At 36.1% G+C, this 20,815-nt stretch overlaps 1 protein-coding gene across 1 annotated transcript in view; it reads left to right on the top strand.

Moving 5' to 3' along the window:
• The window catches only part of LOC138175778 (alpha-N-acetylneuraminide alpha-2,8-sialyltransferase), a 135,732-nt gene that overhangs the window by 42,187 nt on the left and 72,730 nt on the right, over positions 1-20,815 (top strand). The gene's annotated exons all lie outside the window — the stretch shown is intronic.

Raw genomic sequence — 20,815 nt, 5'->3', positions numbered from 1 at the left:
AAACTGAGAAGGAAAACTATTCCATTTGGAGGAAACTGTAAGCAAAGGCACATAGGTGAAAAAAATGTAGTGAGTGGGTAGTCCCTTTTGTTAAAAATATAATCTATGTGAAAGCGAGGCCATTGGAAATAAAAAGTTGGTTCCATCTTCAGATAGTGTGTCAGTGGGGACTGGATGCATGGTACCCCTGGGTTATTCCCAGTTCTAGCAGAGGCCAACTGAAATAAGGGAACTATTTCTACCAAAAAAAAAGGAGTGGCAAGGAGAAGCTACAGGAATTGGGATTCTCTGTCTTGAGAGACTGGAGGGAGGGACTAGTCAACAGTATAGTTTTCCAGTCTGGGAAGAGTTGGTCCACTCAGCATGGTTGCTGGTGGTGGGGGAGGAATAATCATGATGATGCTAGGAGAAAAGAGAAAGTGTTGAATGAAAGGTGACCCATTCGATGCTATAAAAAGGGTCTGAGCTGTTGACTTTTAAAATAATTGAATTATTTGCACATCATCTGTATGGAATTCATTTAAAGTTAAAATAAACCCTTATTTTTCCCGTTCTTTCCTCTGGGTTGCCAACCCCATGGAAGCAGGATGGGCTTGTCATGCTTAGAAAAAAAAAGTGGTTGAGTTTCTTTGAGCAGCTCCCCCACCTCATCGTGGTTTCTCATTTATTCCCATGTGAGAGTCTGGAAACCACCCCACAACTAGAGATCTCCTGGTAGAAAGAGAAGGAGAGGCAAGGGAGCCCTAAGTTCCCCCACACTGAGTTTCCTGATGCTGGACAAAGACTCAAAGCAATAGTCATTTCTTCGATCTAGAATGGTGTAGGTTTCTCTCTCCCCACTGATGTAAACTCCATTTGTGAAGTGAAGATTTTTCAGGGATTTGAAACAGTAAAGGCTGAAAGACAAGCTTTAACAAGTCAGAGAAGCTTTATTTTGGCCAGGCCTTGTTCTGCACTTCATCTGTTTCTGGGGTGATAGGGAAAAGAAGAGCTAGGAGGTTGAGACCGGATTTTGTGTGCCCCTTTCCTACAGGTGGGACAAGCATTGAGCATGGGAACCCAGGAGAGTGAAAATGGTCTTGGAGTTATAACACTTTAGTCATAATCCCAATGCTGCTGCTTGCTTACAAGTGTGATTTTAGACAGTTCACTTATTCTCTCCAGACTCCGTATCATCATCTGGAAAGTGAGGAGAATGTGTTCAGTGACCTCCAAGGTCCTTTCCAACTTGAAATCTTGTGATTCTCTGAGTCCTCAGAAGCTCAGCCCAAAACTAGAGAGCTAGAAGAGGCCACACCTATGTTTCCTTCCAACCCGGAGCCTTTAGGACTGAGTGGTCCCAGGGCTGCAGAGGAAAATGAGGCCGGAGTCAGGGGAAGACGTCGGAGCTCTTCATTTCCTGGGGGATCTTGCCAGAGTTTTTGTGTTTCCATTTCCTCAGTAGCTATTCTGTGTCTCAGAACAGAAGAATCCCTTAGAATGAAGTGCTTAGGGACCTCTTGATATTAGATAAATAGGCAGGATTCCAATGCCAATTTCTCTGTTGTCCTGAGGATGGGTGGGAAGGGAGAGAAGGGAGCAGTGGAAGGACAGTCACATAAGGATATATTGGATGAGGGACAGCAGCTTCAGTAAGCCACCCACAGCAGCTGTTTCTTAACATCTGGGGCTCATTGCCTAATTCTCTCCTAATTAGTCTCTAGATTGCTGCTCCTAGTGGGATGGTTCTAGTTTAAATACAGAGCAACCACCCTATTATTCCTTTCATCTGGGGTTCTCAGGTGAGTCCCTTCACCCCCATTGCCCCCCAAAAGCTCAAGTACTGAACCCACTTTTCAGATGGGGAAGTAGAGTCTCCAGGAAGAGAATTATATTCTCCCCCATCCCTGATCTTGGACCTCATCATCTCTTCCACCCTTCCTCTAAGTCTTTCTATCCATCACCTTCACCAACCCCTTCCACCCCTCACCCAACCAACACCAACTTAAGGGACCCATCTCTCTCCTAGCTTTTGAGGCTTCAATGCTTTTGATCTCCAAGGAAAAAGGGAAAAGTTTGCTCCTTTTTCCAGGTTGCTTGGGGCATCTGCTGGGGTCCCCAGCAGCCCTAGCAGATGTGGAAAAGGAGCAGAAATGCTGTTCACACTTTTAAATTGTTGCCCAATTAAATTGTGGTCCAATTCTCTCTCTCCCTCCCTCCTCTTGGCCCCCCCCCCTTCCCCATCTGTCTCTCTGTCTCTGTCTCTCCCCATAGGTCCATAGGATCATAGGTTTAGATCTGGGAGGGACATAAGAAATTATTTATGTTGCAGAGAAATTAAAAGTTTCTTTGGGGTTATATCAGTGGCAAAGCTGGGATTTAAACCCAGGTTTTTTGACTTCAAATCCAGTCCTCCTTCCACTGACCACTGAATGAGACTGTCAGGCATTTTAAAAGTTCCTGATAGGCTAGAATAACAGGACTGTCGTATCCTTAGTCCTGGATGCTATGCCTCTAATGGACACCAAGCTAATGAATATCTATGCATTAGTTTCTTTTTTGGCTGCCATATTGTTTTATTATTGATTTATATTGAGCTTGTTGTCTTCTAAATTCCACAGATCTTTCTATAATTGTTGTCTAACCATGCTTCCCCTCTCTTATACTTGTGAAATCAAATTTTGGACACCACCAATACTTATTAAATATCATCTTATTCAATTAGCCCAATGTTCTAGCCCATCAGGAACCTTTTTGAAACTGACACTGTTATTCACTGTGTCTGTGATACATTCCAATATTGTGACATTTGCAAATCAGATAAAGAGCTCAGTTAATCAGCAAGGATTTACTATGTGCCAAGTAAGAGAAATACCATGGAGTAATAGATAATTGGCCATCTTTAGCATCAAGGAGACCTGAGTTCCAGTCCCAACTTTGGCTGTATAACCTTGGGGAAGTCACTTAACCCTTTACTGACAACTTCCTGATACCATAAATTCCATTTGCACAAGAAATTCCCTGTACCAATGAAGTCAGATTTGGATCATATACCAGGCACTGAGGGGATATAATGACAGAAAGAAATCAGTCCTTGACTCCAAGAAGCTTACTTTCTGTTGACATAATACAACATGTTTATAAATAAGTAAATATTAAATATACACCAAATAAATAAAAAGTGATGAAATTTGTCACAATTGAAAATAAGGCAGACTGAATCACAAAATACTGATCATAACCAATTTATTGGTAAGGCTAATAGTTACCAATAAATGAGGTCTCTCAGCTCCTTAGTAAACCAAAAGACCATGAAGTGGGACGAGTTAACCTTTTTTATAGTTCTTCTGGGAAGCAAAGAACAAAGCACAGGATGCATCACAGCTGGAAAAACAATATGATTGGTTACAAAGTCCGAAGTGTTATCGATGATGAAAAACAATTTGATTGAATGGAAGTGTGGAATGTAAAGCTAGCTACAACTTCTTCTTCCACCTTGTTGTTCTGGAAAGCTCGTTGGTGGTGTCTACCTCCATGGTTAGTTAATGTCACAGCTATAACAGACTAGACTTTCTAGAAGGATGGCCAGTGTTGCAGGGATAACAGATTTTCTGGCACCTACCTGCATCTTGCAAAGCTCATTAGGGAAATAACAGATTTCTCTTAATTGTATATGGTCAGCAAGAGGTATAGAGATAATGTATTTCTTTGAATTAGGGTGGTTTGTTGGACAGCTGAAATTTTCAATTTAATTCAGAGATGGAAACTGAACTAAACTTAACTCAAAGACATGAGAGACAATTTTACAACATATTGGTGGTGAGAGAGAATAGATTCAATTACAAAATGGAATCAGAATCAATTTGATTTTCTTAGGGTGGGACACCAACAACTGGCAAAATAAGGAAAATCCTCTTGAAATAGGGAGCAGTTGAGGGTTCAAAGAGAGGGAGATGAAGAGGAAGAACATTCCAGGAACATGGGAGATCCTAAAGAGATGATAAATCACAGACTAGGAGTAACAAGTACATCAGTTTGTCTGGAATTTAGCATGTCAGTTATCTACCGTGCTGCAAGCCATCTCTTTTGTTTTCTTTTCATAACATATTTTATTTTTTAATTTTATTTCTCGTCATTGATGAGTAATTCTATGCATTAAACTGGCAGTAAATGATATGTAAGCTATCTCCTCTTGGCTATTTACAAGACTCTTTTTAGTCTGAAAATGTAGAACTTATTTAATATATTTCTGGGTGAGTTAAATTTTTGGTTCCTCTTTGACATTATCCTGAAGATTTTATTGACATGTACTTTGCTATTTTACAAACTTCCAGTAAATTTTCTTGTTTTATCTCCTGAAATGTGGTCCATAGGCTCATTGTTTCATCTTGTTTTTTTGGGGGGAAACTAATGGTTTTCAGACTGTAAGAGTAAGTTTTGTCAGTCAAGCAAGTTGCTCTGGTTTGGAGCAGGGCTCTCGAGGTCACATGTGGCCCTCTATGTCCTCAAGTGCAGCCTTTGACTAAATCCAAGCTTCACAGTACAAATCCCGGATTTTTGTTCTGTGAAATTTGGATTCAGTCAAAGGGCTGCACTTGAGGACCTAGAGGGCCCACTCCTGGTGGAGATACTTCAAATGTTTATGTAATATGTTTTTATTCTATTTTTCTCTTTCTCTGCATTATTTGTGTTGTGTCCACTGTTTTCTTTTTTAAGTATTCATTTTTTTGTTGAGATTTCTCACCTCCATTGTAAACTATTCTCTTGCTTCTCTTTCAAATTCCCCTTTAAGAAGTCTAATCTCTCTTTTTATGTCCTTTAGTTCTGTTTTCCTTTGGGTAGGGTTTAGATGCCATATAGAATACCGTGTCCAATTTTTGGCAAAACATTTTAAGAAATACGTAATAAGATGGAGAACATTTAGAAGAGGAGAGTTAGTATGGTGAAGAGCCTGACATTCATGTCATTTGAAGATTGAGCTAGGAATGTTTAGTTTGAAGAGAAAAACAGAGGAAATGATAGCTATTGTTAATTATTTCAAGATCTATAACATGCAAGAGAGATTAGACTTGTTCTGCTTTGCCCCAAAGGAAAGAACCAGGAGCAAGAGAAAGATTGCAAAGTGGCAAATTTGTGCTTGATGAGAGAAAAACTATCCTGAAAATTAGAGTTACACAAATGGTATAGTAAGAGGAATAGCCTGGTTTAGGAGGGTGGTAGATTCTTCCTCACTGGAGCTATTCAAGCAAAGCCTGGATGATCATTTCTTGAGTATGTTGTAAAGGTGATTATTTTATGTTTTTGGTAAAGCCACTAGGTAATGCAATGATTAGGGTGTGTCACTTGGAGTCTGAAATATCTGGGTTCAAGAGATGTGCTTCCAGGAACTCGTTAATTTTCACCATATGCATTTACAACTTAGAAATCAGTCACTATACAAATCAGATATTGATTTATTATTTTGCTAATTGTCTAGATTTAAGAAAATGTTATTATTGCAAATTGAATGTAAAAGTATGGGCATGCATTTCCCCCCAGAAAGCCTAGTTGTTGAATATTTACTAGTATATTCTGTATTGCTCTATAAACATTGCTTGAGCTCAGTACAAGCACAGTACAAAGATCAGGGAATGAAATCATCACCAGCCTGGAGCCCTGATGACAGTAGGTTAATAATAACAAATATAAATAATAATAATGATAGTGATAACTGGCATTTATATTGGATTTAGAGGTTTATGAAGTACTTTACATCTATTTTCTCATTTAAGCCTTACAACACCCTTGTAGTTGTGTGACCTTAGTTAGCTAAGTCCCTTAACCTTTCTGTACCTTAGTTTTCTCATTTGCAAAAGAGGATAATAATAGTACCTACCCCACAGGATTGTTGGGAAGATCAAGTGTGACTATATATGTTCATATATATAATGCCTTGAAAACATTAAAGTGTTATACGAAGGCGATTGTTGTTGTTGTTATCTGGAAGGCCATTGAGATTGGTGCCAGCTCTGAAGTTTTGTGATACTGTCTGTGAAATCTGAGCATTCTTCTGCATGAACAGAATTATAGATGTTCAACAGCAATAAAAGTAAAGATTGGTCAGACTTTAAAATGAAAACTCAGCAACAACAGCAGAAAATTCATATGACATAAAAATGGTGCTTACATGCTGCAACGAAGAGACATGGATAATTGTCTTTCAGAATTTGTCCTTTTTCTGAGGGTTTTTGAGGGAATAAGAACATCTATGGGTTAATGCCAGGAAAGGCAATCAAACAGGAGTTTTCTATAGGAAGAGAGATAAAAGGGGGGGGGAAGAATTAGGGTCTCACAGGTAAAGGCCATTAAAATAATGGAGAGCTTGAAGTATGTATAGAATGTACACACACATATATATGCCTATTTGTGTCTAATAGTAGCCATCTCTAGGGCGGGGGGAGGGGGAAGGAGGAACAAATAAAAAAAGAAATGTACATGATAATTTTGCTGTATATTTGAAAGGAATAGCAAGTTGTGTATAGTAGATATGTAGTTTCATGAATAATCATCTTTTTTATTCTACTATGTTATGAAAATGCTTGTTTTATTCCAAAAATTAAAAATAAAATAAAATTTTAAAAAATAATGGAGAAGGAGGGAAGAGAAGTGAACCAATGAACCATGTTCTTATCTAACTGGGACAAGGAGAATTTAAAAAAGTTTATGTCAATAAAAGCAGAATTAACAGTTCTAGATCTAGGCTGCGAGTTGGGTGGGGTGTAGGGTGGAGTATACAAATGTGAAAAAGTAGACTAAGATTTTTTTTTTTTTGCTTTTTGGAGGGCAATTGGGGTTAAGTGACTTGCCCAAGGTCACACAGCTAGTTTTTGTGTTTTGTCTGAGGCTGGATTTGAACTCAGGTCCTCCTGACTGCAGGGCCCATGCTCTATTCAGTGCACCATCTAGCTGTCACTAAGATAATTTTTTTTCTCAAGCAAAATAAATTTCTGGTATTCAGTGTTGTTTTTGGGGAAGCATTTTTTGGGGAATAATAGTTTTTTTTGGGGAAAAGAAAATAAGCATTTATTAAACTCCTAGGCACTAAGCTAAGTGTTTTAGAAATGTTATCTCATTTGACCTTCGAAACAACCCTGGGAGGTAGGTGCTATTTTTATCACTATTTTACAGTTGAGGAAACTGAGGCAGACAAAGGTTATATGAATTGCCCAAGGTCACACAGCTAGCAAGTGTCTGAGGCCATATTTGAACTAAAGTCTTCCAGGCTCAGTGATCTCTCCATTGCTTCAAAGTTAAAGAGACTACACATAAGCCAGGAGAGAGCAATATTTCTCTATTCACAAAATCTATGGTAATAGAAAATCCTAAAGAATCAGCAAAAATGATTAAAGACAGGTGTTGCTGTTCAGTCAGTTTCAGGAGACCTGCCCGGTCAAAACTATTTTCACAATATTTCTAAGATACTATTTGCCTATTAAAATACTCCTCCTTTTCCCAACTACATATCTATGTGGGGCCAGATTTTCTTTATGTGTTTCAATGAAAACAATATATTGTAACAGATCGATTGCAGACGTAGATATGAGAATCCAGCTCTCTTTTATTAAACTGCATATTAGAGAAATTCAAAAAATGTAGAAAACAATACTACTCTTTCCACTATTTGATTTTTGCTTTGGAAAGTATACTTTTCATGAAAACGTGTTATTTATGTTAACATGTTACAGATTTACTATGATATTAAATAAATATTTTTAAAATATCCATTTAAATTTCTAACATGGCAGATATCAATAAATATAACCCGCATAAACAAAAGCTCTTGGAGGTCCTTAATTTTTAAGAGACACCAAAAAGTTTGGCAACCTCTGTCCTAAAGCATAGATTTGGCTAGTGATTCAGCTGCTCAAGAAGCTCTAATGTCTTTCTATTATAGCTAGGATAAGATACAAACTCCTACACTGGCATTTAAAGCTTTTCAAATGATAGCTCCAGCCCATCTCTACATTGATTATAAATGAATTCCGAAATTGTGTTCTGTACTTCAGTCAAACTGGCTTGCTGCTCCCCATGTGCAGCATTCTTTCTCCTGCCTATGTACAGACCATTCTCCATGGCTGAGATGCTTTGTCTTCCTTTGCCTCAAGGAAACCTCTAGATTCCTTCAAGACTCAATTCAGCTTCCCCTTGGAACACAGACTCTTGCCCCTAGATCCTCCATCACTTCTCAAATCTAGCTCTCCTTAGGTTAGGGATTAGTTTTTTCTTGCTTCTATTTGTATCCTGATTATTCAGAACAGTGTCTGGCACATGGCAAATGCTGAATAAATTATCTTTCATTCCTCCACGAGCTTCTAGAAGAGGTTTTTTCCTTGGATCTCAATGATTAGTGCTTCTTACTAAAATTACTTTTTGTTTTGTACATATTATCTTCTCTGTGGACATCTTGTCTGACTCTTCCCCTTCCCCTCTCCCTAACAGTAGAATATAAGTTTCTTGAGGTCAGATTCTGGTTTTTAAATTTTTTTTAATCCCTACACCTAAAGCAGTGTTTTGCACATAGTGAGTATTTAACAATTATTTGTTGAATTTATAGAGATGAAACTATAATTTTCACACAGAAGCAAAATAGGAAAAATAATTTGGAAAAAGTTTAAGATTCAAAGCTAGACTATACTAACATAAAATCATTATACTCCTCAAGAAGTACAAGACGCAAATTAATAAAATTAGACAAAATTAATATGGAAGAAGAAATTAAAAATATCAAGGACGATATAATAAAAAGCTTAGCAAATAGAGGAGCTTGGCATTAACAGATTTCAAATGATATCATAAAGCAGTAATTATCATAGGATGATGAATAAATAGCTGTTTGGCACCTTAGACATCATCAAGTCCAATTCTCTCATTTTACAGATGAGGAAAATGAGATGCAAATAATTTGCCCATGTCATTCAGCTTTGAGGCTTTGATAGAAAATGATGGAACAGTATGTAAAAGAAGAAATGCAAGTTATAAACAGTCATATGAAAAATTGTTTGAAACAAGCAATACTTAGAAAAATGTAAATTAAACAACTCTGAAGTATCACCTCACACTGATCAAATTGGCAAGGATGGTAACAGATGGGAGAATTCAATGTTGGAATGGCTGTGGGAAGACAGGCATGCTAATTCATTGCTAATGGAACTATACATGGGCCCAACTGCTCTGGAAAACAATTTGGAATTATTCAAGAAAAGCTACTAAATTATTCATGAGTATTTGTTGGAAAGTGTTCATTGTATCAAAACAAAATGTATTATTTTTAAAAAGCCAAAGAGGTTGAGGCAAAATTATAGAAAGCCTTGAGTACCAAGACTTCCTTTGGTAGTCTTTGGAGGTTTTTTAGTAGGGAAGTGACATGGTCAGAATTGTATATTGGGAAGATTAATCTGGCAGGAATTAAAGGGTCATGGCATATAGGGCAATCATTTGGGAAGCTATTATAGTTAACTAGTTGAGAGTTAATGAAGATTGATGTTAAGATATTGGTAGTGAAAAAGATGGGGGTCAGGCACATGCTACCGTCACTTCAGGGATAGAATCAATAGGGCTTCATAACTCATTGAGGTTGTAGAAGAAAGGAATAGGAGGGGACAGATACCATGCTGGAGCTTTGAGACTTGGTGACAGTAAAAATGATGATACTAACAAATTAGGATGTCAGGAAGGGGAAAAGGATTGAGAGAGGAGGAAGAATTTGAGACCTATTGAGTTTGAGATTTTGTAGAGTATCCAGATAGAGAGATGGTCAACATGTAGTTGGAAATATTCTGAAGCTTAGGAAAGAGAGGTCAGGAAAGGAGAAATAAATCTGGAGGTTATATGCATAGAAGTGATGATTAAATTAAAGTGGGAACTTGTGAAATACTAAGGCAGGGGCTATCTTATCAAGATAAGAAAATGGAGGTCAGAATTCTGGAGAATACCATTATTTAGGGAATACAAGGAAGAAAAGAAGCCAGGAAAGGAGTCAGCGAGGTGGTTAAGGAATTAGGAAGTGATCATCATAGTGTAATTTCAAAAGGTATTTAACAGTAACTGGCCTTTGTATATTGCTTTAAAGTATGTGGGTAGTTTTATATAGATTATTTCATTTGAGCCTCATCTTGTGAGACTCATTGAACAATCCTGTGAGATAGGTATTACTGGCATCATTATTTCTCTTTTACAAATGAAGATGTAGGCTCAGAGACATTAAGGCTAGCTGTAGCAATAATACCAGAAAAAGAAATTGAAAGAATAAAAGTAGGCGATGCAGAAACAAAACTATGACTCTTTGTAGATTGTATGAAAGAACCTTTGAGAATCAACTGAAAAACTAGTTGAAACAAATAACTCTATCAAAGTTGAAGGATATAAAATAAACCCACATCAATCATCATCATTTCTATATTTTACCAGCAAAACCCAGCAGGCAGAAATAGAAGAGAAATTCCATTTAAAATAATTGCATTGCTTGGGAGTCTACCTGTGAAGACAAACCCAGGGACTATATGAACACAATTACAAAGCACTTTCCACAAAAATACAGTTCTAAACAATTAGGGAAATATTAATTGCTCATGAGTATCTTGTCATGCCATCATGACAATTCTACCTAAGTTAACTTACTTAATCAGTGCCATACCAATCAAGGTAACAAATGACTATTTCATAGAGCTAGAAAAATTATTAATAAAATTCATCTGGAAGAACAGAAGGTCAGGAATATCAGAGAATCAGTGAAAAAATGAGAAGCAAAAAAGCCCAGAAGGGTCAGATTTCAAGCTATATTACAAAGTGGTAATCATGAAAACATTCTGATACTGGCTAAGAAATAGAGTGGTGGATCAGTGGAATATATTAGGTTCACAATACACAGTAGTAAATGACCATAGTAGTGTAGTGTTTGACACACTCAAAAGATCCAAGCTTTTGGGTTAAGAACTTAATAAAAATTGGTTAAAAACTAGAAAGCAATTTCACAGGAACTAAGCATTGACCAACATCTCATACCATATACTAAAATAAGGTCAAAATGGGGAAATGATTTAGGTAAAGAGTAATAAGTAAATAAGGGGAGTATGAAAAAAATTTACTTATCAGATCTATGAATAAGGAAAGTCTATGACCAAAGGAGATAAAGAGGATCATAGGAAGTAAAGTGGATGATTTCAATGATATGAAATAAAAAGGGCTTTGCACAAACAAAACCAGAGTAGCCAAAATGAGAAGGAAAGCAAGGAATTGAGAGGGAAATATTTTTATGGGAAATTTCTCTCATAAAGGCTTCCTTTCTCAGGTATATAGAGAACTGAGTCAAATTCATAAAAATAAGAGCCATTCTCCAATTGATAAATGGTCAAAAGATACGAAAGGCAGCCAGTAGCTCCTTGGATAGAACACTGGGCCTGGAGTTGGGAAGACCCAAATTCAAATACAGTTTCAGACATTGACTAGCTATATGATCCTGGGCAAGTCCCTTTTCCCTTTTTGCCTCAGTTTCCTCACCTATAAAATGAACTGGAGAAAGAAATGGTAAAACATTCCAGCATCCTTGCCAAAAATAGGGTCATAAATAGTTGAAAATAATTAGTTAACAAAATAACAATGAGAACAGCAAAGGACATGAACAGGGAGTTTTCAGAAGAAATCAAAGCTATCTATAGTCAACTGTAAAAATGCTCCAAATCACATTTGATTAGAGAAATGCAAATTAAAACAACTCTGAAGTAACACCACAAAGCAAGTAGACTGACTAACTTGACAGAAAAGGGAAATGATACATGCTGGAAGGGATGTGAAAAAATAGGTACACTAATGCATTGTTGACTGCTTTGGAGAACAATTTGAAACTATATTGTAAAACTGCACATACACTTTGACACAGCAAATACCAATTCTCGGTCTGTATCTCAAAGAGATCAAAGAAAAGGGAAAAGGGCTTTTATGCACAAACATATTTATAGCAGTTCTTTTTGTGGTGGCAAAGTGTTGCAAATTGAGGGGATGTTCATCAATTGGAGAATGGCTGAACAAATTGTGATATATGATTGTGATGGAATACTATTGTAGTATAAAAAATGATGGGAAAGATGATTTCAGAAAAATCTGGGAAGACTTATATGAACTGATGCAAAGTGAAGTGAGCAGAACGAGGAGAACATTGTACACAGTAATAGCAGTATTGTAACAGTGATCAACCATGAAAGACTTAACTACTCTGATGAAGACAATAATCTAAGACAATTCCAAAGGACCCATGATAAAAATTGTTCACCTCCAGAGAGAGAACTGATGTACTCTGAGTGCAGATTGAAGCATATTTTTCTACTTTATTTATGTTTCTTGCTTTTTCTTTTATTATGTGATTAATATGGAAATATGTTTTACAAGACTTCTTATATATAATTGATATATCACCTGCCTTCCTACTGGTTGGGGAGGGAGAGAATTTAGAACCTGAGATTGAACAAAATGAATGTTAAAAATAAATATAATGTAAAGGATGCAAGAAGATAGAAGAATAAAAGATTATGTTAAAGTTTTGAGACAAGATGACAGGGAGTATGGTGATGACATAACCCAATGGGAAAGTTAGTGAGTCTAGCGTATTTCAGAAGTGAAAGAAAATATGAAACATGTTGGGTTTTAGATGTTGGTGGGGAAGAAAGAGCAGATATGTCATATGAAGAAAGGGTCTGACATGGAGCTAGTTGATCCTGGCATTCTGAAGTCCATGGGGTCATAAAGAGTCAGCCACAACTGAACGATTGAACAACAAAAGCCTTTTTAGAAATCACTGCATGCAGCTAGCTAGATTTAATTATTTGAATACTACGACATTCTGTTTCTCACGGGTGATTCTCAAGTGTCTGAGGAATGGAAGGATTATCTGAGAAAGAAACTCAGTAGGAGAATTATTGTATTCTCACTGCATAAGTTGGACATGAGTTGTGCCTGAGGATCAGTGAACAAAATTTTTCTCATTGATACACAAACTTTAAATAGAATAGGGGAATATCAGTGGGAGGTAAAAGATGTTCTTCAGGAACAACCTGAAGAAATTGTTAGTCGTGGCTTCATCCCAAAGTTCCAAACAACATTGGCAAGATACATATGTATTACCAGAATTTGAGCCACAGAATTAAAGTGGATCAGTACATCATGTCATGAATTCAAGATTTGCTGGACTGTCTACAAGGCAGCCAATGATTTTTAGTATGGGATTGGCACAATGAATATTAGATTCCAGTGATAAAAGAAAATAAAGAAAATATGGTCTCCATCTTCCCAGAAGGATTCTACTAGTTTCAGCACATGCCTAAAGGATTTGGGGATCCCTCACCACTTGTTAATGACTCATGGAAAAATTGTTTTATGACAGGAAACATTTGGAGGTGTTGGTGTATCTGGATGATATTATCCTATTTGGAAAGATATTGAACTGTTATAGGATAAAATTTATAGATTGATTTAAGTAGTATCATCATTTCAATTACTTTGGCATGACCCAGAATAAAATATATTTAAGATTATTTCAATATTTGTTTATTACTGTGAACATTATTTTAAAGTTATATTTATATAAATCATATTTCTGACTTGATAAGTTTATTCTCAGACATTTTAACTATTTTATATTCATCCCAATGGGATTTCTGTATCTTTTTCTCTTAATTTTTTTTAGTAGCATATGGAAATGCTAGTGTTAAACATGGAACTAATCAAGATTTTAAAATTGGAAGGACATGAAATCATTTTTTTTTGATTCTCAGGAATTTTTTAAAGTAAATCATCATATAATTTCCAAATTTGGAAAGGTTTGTCTCCTGTTTTCTAAAGGTTATTTTCTTGATTTCTTTTCTTTTGTTGATTTTATTGCTTTGTATGACATTTCTTTTTTTTTTTTTAAAGCAATCGGGTGTGATAGTAATGGCAATTAAAGATTCCCCTGTATTGGCTTGGTTTTCAAATTGATTGTGTTAAAGCCCAGAGTTTGTTAATCCCACCTGTGGGATGGGCTTGTTGATGTGAAAAGAAATGCCTGAACTGGGAGGAGCTGGTGATGTAGATTTGGAGAGACAAGAGAGAGGCGGAAGATCTTTTTGGAAGCAGCACCTCGTGGAGAGAGAGAGACTAAGAGAATTGCTGGTGGCCGCTTTGAATTGCCCTGGACTTTTGAGACCTGCCCCCTGAGCTGCCAAGGACTGAGGAGACATGGCTGTTTTGCTGGTACTTTGTCTGTCTGTTTTGATGTTGTTTTGCCAGATTTGTCCACTGGTGAAAGACAGTCCTTTTGTTGAAGAAGTCCTGGAACCTGGCATTTGGTTAAGAAGGCCTGAGACTGTCCTGCAGACAGAGAGTGAATACTGTCCACTGGTGAGGGACAGTACTGTTGTTGCAGGGGTCTGGAGACTGTCCTGCAGACAGAATGAATACTGTCCACTGGTGAGGGACAGTACTGTTGTTGCAGGGGTCTGGGAGCCTTTCTGTTGGTTCAGAAGCCCTGAAGAAGGATTTTCTTGTTGTATGTTTACAGAAATCCTGGGAGAGGGCTTTGCTAATGTGTTCAGGGGTTCTAGGGCTGTTCTACAGACAGAGGATAAATTCATGAAGGGACTGGCAATGTATCTTATGGCCTTGCTAAGCCTTGTCTCTCCAGGAACTAAGATTGCTGAGAACTTGCCTCGTGTCAAGATGAAGAAAAGACCTCCATTTGGGTATTAAGTGCTGTGTTTAAACTTGATGTAACTCTGGGGTAGATTCAATTGTGATCCAGGGGTGGGGAACTTTTGACCTTATGTTTGGAAACTAATCTCCATTTGAGAAGAGGGGCTTTGTGGTGGACTTAATTAAGGTATAGCCTAGGGGTGGAGAAGTATTTAGAACAGAGACTTTGTAATTGATTGAATGATTGGAAGGTCCTGGGGTGGGTTAGTCCTTGTAGATTATTTAATCACACTTAGTAAATGCTGTATTTTGAATGATGTCATGTTTTGATCTTCTCTGTTCTTGGTTTGTCACTGAATAAAATAGAGAGCACCTATGCTGGTATTTTGAACCTGGGAAGTTGCCTTCTTTTGGCATTACATTACATCGGGGTTAAGTAACTTGCTCAAGGTTACACGCCAGTTATTTCTGGGTGTGGTGCTCATTGTCTGAGCCCAGATTTGATCCAGGTCATCCCGACACTGGAGCCGGTGCTCTTACTCGCTGAGCCACCTGGCCGCCCCTTTGTTTGACATTTCTAGTACTATTTCAAATAATAATGGAAAAGAAGAGGGCATCCTTACTTTGTCTCTGAACTTAATGGAGACTGTTCTAGTGTTTCTTCATTACAAATAAAACTGACTTTTTGATGAATACTTTTGCTCATATTAAAGAAGACCTCTTTCAAATCTATTCTTTTTTAGCATTTTTAACATTTATCAGTGCTGTATTTTGCAAAGGCTTTTTCCCCCCTACTTCTATTTATATGTTCATATGGAATGCAAAGGATATAAAAAGAGTGATATAAGATAAAACTAAAAAGAAAATCTAGATCCAGATTGTGGGGAGTCTAAATACTGGGAAAAAAAAGTTTGTATTTGATTTGATAGTCAACGAAAAACTACTGAAGGTCTTTGACTGGAGGTTTGACATAGTAATATCAGTGAGTTAGGCAAATTACTTATATAACAGTTTGAAGAATAGTTAAGCAGTGGCCTCTAAACTTTTTTTTTGGAGGAGGGAAGGCAAGTCAGTTGGGGTTAAGTGACTTGCCCAAGGTCACATAACTAGTATGTCAAATGTCTGAAGCTGGATTTGAACTCAGGTCCTCCTTACTCTAAGGGCCAGTGCTCTATTCACTGAGCCACCTAGCTTCTCTAAACTTTTTGATTGCACTTTCTATCAGTAAAAATATGACAGTGAATTAGACTTGTGATTTCATTGGCATAAGAAGAATATGAATGAGTAAATTACGCTTATCAATGGAAGTCTGTGTCTTACAGCCTTAGAGTATTGCCTAGGGTAATGGTGTGTGAATTGAGTTACCCAGAGTTACACAGTCAGTATAAGCAGTGCAACTTAAACCAATGTACTTAAAGCCTGTCTTCCTGGCTCCAATGCCAGTATCCATCTACTACATCATGCTGAATCTCTCTCATTGTGTTTATTTATAAATTGTAATATACATGCATATACTATAAATATTATAAAATATATATACCAAAGCACAAATTGAAAAAAGGGCAAACTGAAAATATGGAACTGAAAATTTAAAAAGAATGGATAAACAAATGAATAAAAGAAAGAATGAATAAAAAAGAGATAAGCTAAAGGGAAATGTGATTGAATTGAGCAGTGTAATGAAATATCCCCCATATTTTTGAATATGTTGTTTTAGGATTTTTGGGAAGCAGTGTCTGATTTTGAGTACATTTTATTTCAATATTATATTATAATGTTTGTCATAGATAGAGAAAAGAAAAAGATACCTCACCAAGATACAAAGGTCCAAATGGAAAAGTGTATCATTTGCTGTGCTTACTAAATATATACTAATTTTTCAATTCCCTTCGCCAATTATAAAAAGGCTTTTGCTCATTTAATACATTTCCATTTTTGCTGATGTCAGAAGTATTGTCCCTGGAAGTGTGGCTATTCCAGGTGAGAAGGAAACAGGGCAGATGGCAAGGTGCCTGGAGATCTTGGTTTCTTCATTTCATTCCAAGTAATTTATGGATTTAGGGCTACACTGGGATCAGGGTTGCAGATTCTAAATAGTTCTGTTCTCAGCTATTGGAATTCCAAGCTCACTGGCAGCAACTTCTCATCTCATGTCAGACGCTGTTTCCTTCCCCTTTTCCCACTTCCGTTACCACTGTTGTGCTTTACTTCTCAGGATCTTCTTGCTGTATATCCTCCTAGCCCTCAAAGTTGTTTTTATTTATGAATGTTATCTTCATCGTATGTGTCATTCTCCTGGTTCTGCTCATCTCATTCTGTACCCATTCACATAAGACTTCCCAGTTTTCTCTTAAAGTGCCTGTTGATCATTTCTAGTAGCACAATAATATTCTATTATGTTCATGTACCATAATATTTTTAACCATTCCCCAAAGAAGCAGGCATCTCTTTAGTCTACATTTCCCCCCTACTATAAACAAAGTGTTGTAATAGTAATGGTAATCAGAAGATCTTCACTGCTCCTTAATTGGTGCTGTCAATATTGCATTGGTGTTATAAGTGTTGCTACAGTTATTTGTACATCTGGGTCTCTTTCTCTCTCTCCCTCTCTCTCATTTCTATAGGGGCATATGCCTTGTAATGATATTGAGGTGTCAAAGGGTATTTATTCACAGTTCAATGACTTTTGGGACATAGTTTTGAAATGCTTTCTAGAATGTCTGGGTTAACTCACAGTTTCACCAATAGTGCATTATTATGCATATTTTTGGTAGTTCCTTCAAAATTTGTAATTTTCCTTTTTTGTCATTTTTGTTAAAAAGGAATGTGAGATGAAACCTCTGAAGTACTTAAATTGTGTTTCTCTAATTATTAGTGATTTGGAGCATTTTTGTCATTTGGTTGTTGATGGCTTGGGTTTCTTCCTTGGAAAACTTGCTGCTCATATATTTTTATTATTTATCTATTGAATGGCTCTTGGTATTACAAATTTGAATCAATTCCTTATATATCTTAGATATGAGACATATCAGAGAAACTTGCTTCTAAAAATTAGCCCTAGTTATATGTTTGCTTCTAATTTTATCTGCATTTATTTGGTTTGTGCAAATACTATTTAATGTTGCTTGTCAAAATTGTCCATTTTATCCTCTTTGATCCTTTCTATCCCTTGTTTGATTATGAACTCTTCATTGATCCATAGTTGAGAAAGGTAATTTCTTTCTTTCTATCCACAAATTTGCTTATGATGTCATTTTTGCACTTCTAAATCATATATTCATTTGGAGCTTTTCTTGGTGTCCAATGTGAGGTGCTGATCCAAAACCAAACAAAACAATTTTCTGCTAGATTGTTTTCCATTTTTTCCAAGCAGTTTTGTTAAGTGACAAGTCCTTAACCTAGTCACTGGGGTCTTTGGTTTTATTGGGTTTATTGTATTCACTTGCTTCTATATGTTGTATGATGTAACCTATATGTTCTAATGATCAGTTTTTGCATTTTTAGCCAGTACCAAATCATTTTAATGATTACTTCTTTCCCTCTTTGTCTTATTATTTACTCTGAGATTCTTGACCTTATGATCCTCCAGTTGAATTTCATTATTAATTTTTCCTAGGTCTATTAAATAATCTTTTGGTAGTTTGGTATGGCCCTGAAAAAGCAAATTAATTTAGGTAGTATTGTCATTTTTGTTATATTCACATGACCTACACATACAATAAATATTTCTCTAATTATTTAGGTCTTTATTTCTGTATGGAAAGAAAGGAAAGAAAAGAGGCATTATTGAATGTCTACTATGTGCCAGGCATTAAGCTAAGCATTTTACAAATATTACCAACATGATCCTCATAGCAACCCTCAGAGGTAGGTGCTGTTATTACATTTTACAAATTGAGGAAGCTAAGGCAGACAGAGGTTATATAATTTGCTTAGGATTATGCAGCTAGTGTCTAAAGCTGAATATGAACTCAGATTTTCCCGACTCCAGGCTCACTTCTCTATTCACCATAACACCTACCTTTTGTAGAATATTTTGCAGTTTGATTCATATGTAGAATTCCTGGGTGTTCGTGGGTGGTATTCATACACTTCCTTGGTAGATAACCTCCCAAATATTTTATAACTTTTGTAGTTATATTGAGTGGAAATTCTCTTTCATTCCATTCCCAGAGAGTTTTATTGGTAACATACAGAAATGCTGATAATCTTGTGAATTTATTTAATACACAATAACTTTGTTGAATTGATTGTTTTAACTAATTTTTCAACCAATTTTTAGGTTTCTCTTAATAAATTTTGTTATTACCTGAATCTACAATCTTATTACCTGCAAAAGTGTTTGTTTTGTTTCCTCTATGACTACAATTACTCCCTTGATTTCTCTTTCTTCTTTTATTGTTATATCTAGTATTTCTAGCAGTATGTTAAATAGTAGTGATAATGGATATCCTTCCTTTATTGCTGATCTTATTAGAAAGGTCTCTGACTCTCCTCCATTGCATATAATGTTTGCTTAAAGTTTTAGGTAGATATTATTTACTATATTAAGGAAAAGTTATTTTATTCCTGTGCTTTCTAACATTTAAAAAAGAGACATAGGCATTGGATTTTGTCAAAAACCTTTTCAGAATTTATTAATATAATGGTCTAGTTTTTATTGTTTTATCCAACTCTGATAAAAAATTGGTTGTACTGTATAATCTTTCTAATATGTTGTTTTGCCTATTTGTTAATGTTTTATTTAAAATTTGTGTTAATATTCACTAGGGTTATTTGTTTATAATTTTCTTTCTTTGCTTTGTCTCCCCCTGGGTTAGCTATGAACTATATTTGTATCTTTCCCCTCACCCACATTTTGGCAGAACAGGGATAAGAATCTTGGTATAGTATTGTTAAAAAAAAGATATCCAGTAGATTTGCCAAAGTGCTATTGTTTGTTTTAGATCTACTCTGGGATCTTTCTATCCCTGCAGAACTCATTCTTTGTTTCATCTGGGATTTGCTTCTTGAGTAGAGAAATAAATGTCAACAGAATTGTGATTTTTTGGCTCTTAAAGTTGTAGGGAATAAGTTATAACTCCCAAGGAAATAAGAATAAACTATATTATTGTTTTAAAATGTCTTTTTAAAGGAGGATATAATTATGTTTATTAATTGTTCCTTTGATTAATATATGGAAGAATCTATATGGGATTTATTTATTCAACAAATGTTCATTAATAAGGTGTAGTATAACATGTGGAAAAATCCTTTAATTGAAAATTTTTACTTGCTAAGGTAATTTTTGGTAGGTATTGTAGTAGCTAGACTGCTGGTCCTGGAATCAGGAGGACTTGAGTTCAGAGTTGGTCTCAGGCATTTAAACTATGTGACCCTGGGCAAGTCACTTACCCTGTTTGTTTCAGTTTCCTTGTCTTTAAAATGAGCTGGAAAAGGAAATGGTAAACTACTCCATTACCTTTGCTAAAAAAATTTCAAATGGGGTTATGAAGAGTCCAACATGACTAATCGACAAAATAATTGCCTGTGAAGAAATGCTTCCAGGAATTTGGGGACAGTTTTTGCTGCTAAGCTTCAGTGTTCCCTTGTTCAATATATATATATTTCCTTTCTTTTTCTCTTTTCCTGCTACCTACTCTCAAGGTCCATTGCTGGTACTACCTCTTTCATTAAAACTTCCCTGACACCAAAGCTGAAAGTTATTTTTTTCTCCTCATATTCTCCCAGAGTACTTCATATTCCTTGCCTTGGTCCTTTCTTTTTAACCTCTGTTATACTTTGTTTTCAAAAGAATACTAATTTTTACATGCCATTTCCTCATCTCATTTTTCTCCTTCAGAAGATTATAAGCTACTTTAAGGCAGGAACTGTGACATTGCTTACTCTCTCTCCTTAGCATCTTGCACAGTGCCTTAAACATGTTTGGTACTTAATGAAGACCGGGCTCCTTTTCACTGATGTCTTCAAAGTCTGAATGACAACTCATTCTAGTTTTTGTAGGGGTATTCACAGTCAGGTTGAGTTTAGACAAGATGGTATTAGTGGTATCATCCATCTCTGGAATTCTGAGAAATATTTGTTCAAGTTCCTTGATTCAAATGAGATTTGATTGGAATTAACAAAAAATCTTTATGAA

Source organism: Petaurus breviceps, unplaced genomic scaffold (genome assembly GCF_028583685.1).
Source record: "Petaurus breviceps papuanus isolate PSGF00001 unplaced genomic scaffold, PetGlider_PUasm1.0 79, whole genome shotgun sequence".
NCBI lineage: Eukaryota > Metazoa > Chordata > Mammalia > Diprotodontia > Petauridae > Petaurus > Petaurus breviceps.
This window is presented reverse-complemented; position numbering and strand designations above follow the sequence as displayed.